Source organism: Salmo trutta, chromosome 30 (assembly GCF_901001165.1).
Source record: "Salmo trutta chromosome 30, fSalTru1.1, whole genome shotgun sequence".
Lineage (NCBI taxonomy): Eukaryota > Metazoa > Chordata > Actinopteri > Salmoniformes > Salmonidae > Salmo > Salmo trutta.
In genome coordinates this window covers 33,547,651-33,552,178 of record NC_042986.1, presented here as the reverse complement: position 1 = coordinate 33,552,178, position 4,528 = coordinate 33,547,651, and positions in this window count along the sequence as shown.

Sequence of the window (4,528 nt, the reverse complement as noted above, 5' to 3'; positions counted from 1 at the left end):
AACCACCCGAGCCACTGCCTGTTCACCCCGCTATCATCCAGAAGGCGAGGTCAGTACAGGTGCATCAAAGCTGGGACCGAGAGACTGAAAAACAGCTTCTATCTCAAGGCCATCAGACTGTTAAACAGCCATCACTAACATTGAGTGGCTGCTGCCAACATACTGACTCAATCTCTAGCCACTTTAATAATAAAAAATGTATGTAATAAATGTATCAACAGACACTTTAAACAATGCCACTTTATATAATGTTTACATACCCTACACTACCCATCTCATATGTATATACTGTACTCTATACCATCTACTGCATCTTTTCTATGCCGTTCGCACAGCCCTCCTTTTCCTGTAGTTCACGATCAGCTCCTTTGTCTTGATCATGTTGAAGAAGAGGTTGTTGTCCTGGCACCACACTGCCAGGTCTCTGACATCCTCCATATAGGCTGTCTCATCGTTGTCAGTGATCAGGCCTACCACCGCTGTATCGTCGGCAACCTTAATGATGGTTTTGGAATCATGCTTGGCCATGGAGTTGTGGGTGAACAGGGATTACAGTAGGGGACTAAGCACGCACCCCTGAGGGGCCCTTGCATTGAGGATCAGCGTGGCAGTGTTGTTGCCTACGCTTACCACCTGAGGGTGGCCTGTCAGGAAGTCCAGGATCCAGTTGCAGAGGGAGGTGTTTAGTCCCAGGGTCCTTAGCTTAGTAATGAGCTATGAGGGCACTATGATGTTGAACGCTGAGATGAAGTCAATGAACAGCATTCTCACATGTTCCTTTTGTCCAGGTGGGAAAAGTCAGTGTGGAGTTCAATAGAGATTGCATCAACTGTGGATCTGTTGGGGTGGTATGCGAATTGGAGTGGGTCTAGGGTTTCTGGGATGATGGTGTTGATGTGAGCCATGGCTACGGACATGAGTGCTATGGGTCGGTAGTCATTTAGGCAGGTTACCTTGGCGCTCTTGGGCATAGGGACTATGGTGGTCTGCTTGAAACATGTAGGTATTACAGACTCGGTCAGGGACAGGTTGAAAATGTCAGTGAAAACACTTGCCAGTTGGTCAGCGCATGCTCTGTGTACATGTCTTGGTAATCTGTCTGGCACTGCAGCCTTGTGAATCTTGACCTGTTTAAAGGTCTTACTCACATCGGCTACGGAGAGCGTGATCACAAGGTCGGCCGGAACAGCTGGTGCTCTCATGCATGATTCAGTGTTGTTTGCCTTGAAGCGCATAGAAGTCATTTAGCTCGTCTGGTAGGCTCGTGTCCCTGGGCAGCTCTCGTCTGGGCTTCATTTTGTAGTCCATAATACTTTGCAAGCCATGCCACATCCGATGAGCACCAGTGCCGGTGTAGTAGGATTCAATCTTAGTCCTGTATTGATGCTTTGCCTGTTTGATGGTTCGTCAGAGGGCAGAGCAGGATTTCTTGTAAGCGTCCCTGGTTAGTGTCCTGCTCCTTGAAAAAGGGCAGCTCTACCATTTAGCTCAGTGCGGATGTTGCCTGTAATCCATGGCTTCTGGTTGGGGTATGTACATACGGTCACTGTGGGGACGATGTCATCGATGCAGTTATTGATGAAGCCGGTGACTGTTGTGGTATACTCCTCAATGCCATCAGATGAATCACGGAACATGCTCCAGTCTGTACTAACAAAACAGTCCTGTAGCTTAGCATCTGTGTCATCTGACTACTTCCATATTGAGAGAGTCACTGGTACTTCCTGCTTTAGTTTTTTTGGGGGGGGCTTTTTCTCCCCAATTTCGTGATATCCAATTACGGTCTTTTCTAATCGCTGCAACTCCCCAACGGGCTCGGTAGAGGCGAAGGTCGAGTGACACGTCCTCCGAAACATGACCCGCCAAGCTATGCTTCTTAATACCCGCCCCCTTAACCCGGAAGCCAGCCGCGCCAATGCGTCAGAGGAAACACCGTTCAACTGACGACTGAGGTCAGCCTGCAGGCGCCTGGCCCGACACTAGGAGTTGCTAGGGCGAGATGAACCAAGTAAAGCCACCACTTGCTAAACCCTCCCCTAACCCGGATGATGCTGGGCCAATTGTGCGTCGCACTATGGGACTCCAGGTCAAGGTCGTTTGTGACACAGCCTGGGATCGAGTAAAGGTGGGATTTTATGACTGATCTTTTGCATGTCATCATCACAAACTTCACGTTCTTAAAAGGACAGAGCACAATGTTCAGTGTATCTCAATAGGAAGACAGGTTTCTATGTAAAAGCACTGACTTTCCACAAATTATTATTTTTTATTTCAATTACAGGTATTTGTATCAACATTATAGCTTTTTATAATTAACAAATGTCTTTATAGTGTTACATATGTGTTTTTACGGCACAATCAATCGATTTTATGTTGTGCTAAAAATGAAAAATGTATATATATATATTTGTAGTATTGACAATTTCAACAATTCTGAATGAATGATGAACACTTTTATTTTTACTTAATATAATACATAAATAAAATGACAATTAAATCCATTTTAATCCCACTTTCTAGCACAATAAATCTGAATACTTTTGCAAGATACTGTAAATACACACACATATGAGGAATACATAAGCCCACAAACACACAAAGAAAGCAACCCAACAAAGCCTGACTACATGCAGAGGAGACCCCCTGTTGGCTCCCTGGCAGCCGAGCCAGCTGTGCCATGATATAAACACTACTCATTAACTACAGCATTCAACACAACCAATCCATCCAACACAATCACTGGCTTACATACAGAATATAGTGTATACTGTGTGTCTTTGTGCATGGGTGTGTGTTTATGAGTGTGAGTTTGGGTAGGGGATTAATATGTCCCCCAAAATATGTGTGCAAGCTTTTTGAGTTTGAGTCACAGAGTGTGTGTGTGTTTGGCATGTGTGTGTGTGTGTGTGTGTGTGTGTGTGTGTGTGTGTGTGTGTGTGTGTGTGTGTGTGTGTGTGTGTGTGTGTGAGTCACTCAATCTGTATGTTATGTTTCTCTGTCTCTAGTTCCTGCCCCCCTCTCCTCTCTGCTGGCCTGAAGGGAGAGGCGACCATGCCTGAGTATTTCTGTCTCTGCTCCACTTCCCTGCCCCATAGGGCTCGGGACTCTCTCTCTCTCTCTCTCTCTCTCTCTCAGCACCCTGCTCTTTGTGTGTCCAACCTTAGACGTTTCAACAAAAGCCATTCATCCTTTCAGTCTGTCTTTCAGCGCTATAGAGGCACATGGATGTCTCACAGTGAGGTATTCACACACAATATTATATCCAAATCTGGACCTTGAAACTTACTCAGTAAGACAAACCTTGTGCAATGTGAATTTGAATTCATGTAACTCTATGCTACAAAAAAACATGACGAACTTCACACTAATTGATACACACTCTCTCACAGCAAGAGGAGAATGTTGTATTGTCTGCCCATTGAGACTCCCGGAGAGAGAGAGACAAGGAAAGGGGGAGAAAGAGGATTTAATTTCAGTCCATCCAACTCTGAATTATCTGCTGTGAATAAATCCCCCCTCATTTGCATGTTTCCCAGAGTCCATAAGGAGATAAGCATACGATTGGCTGATTGGATAAATTTCCTATGTGAACTCTGTGACCTATCGTCATCCAGGAATTAGGAGAAGAAAGCGATTTTGGGTACACATGCTAATGCAAACACACACACACACACACACAATATGAATGGTTTCACCAGGCTGGTCTTATCTCTGTTGAATTACCATGAGCAGTGATGCCATGTGAATACCATTAACCATTGGAAGAGGAAAACACCCTTTTCTGGGGGGTTGCATATGGGGAACTGTTTGAGTGTTACAAGCACTATCCCCTGGTCTAACAGGATGCTTCCACACCAGCCTGTGTAGTTGTAACAGCGTCCATCTCTGCCACTTCAGACCTAAAACTCAATCAACACAACCCTGTTTAATTACTTTGGAACAAAAAACCTTTGGTCATATTAAAAGTCACATGTTCACATACCCTGTACTCATTCTTATCTTTAGCTCATATATTATGTAAACCATTCTCAGATTGTAGATGCTGACCAGTCTATAGCTGCTCGACTTTGCCAGATAAGGTCTGTGCTTCCTGCTATGACATCATCTCTCCCAGATGGACTTGGTACCAGGAAGCATTTGTCAGAAGTGTGCCAGAAAATGTGGGTTATGACATGTTCTGCTGCTGACCCCACATGACTCAGGTTATCCAACACACTGGCCGTACTCGACAACTTCAAAACCGGGATGTATCATGGGTAAACTGTGACTGACTGATACATCTATAAATAATATTGAGTAGTTAGTTATGATGCAAGGTAATTGTAGATCAGTCAGTCTCAACGCGTCTTTAAAGTCGGCTGTAAGTTTGAACGCGCCCATTGACTCACAACAGAGGCCTAGCAGTCAGAGAGTTTGGCCCTGTGAGCCTTACACTCACTACTGGTGACCTTGTGTTACGCAGTACACTTACCACCATAAATGTTGCTTTCCAACTAAATGCAAAGATGGAAGTAAAAGTGATCATTTC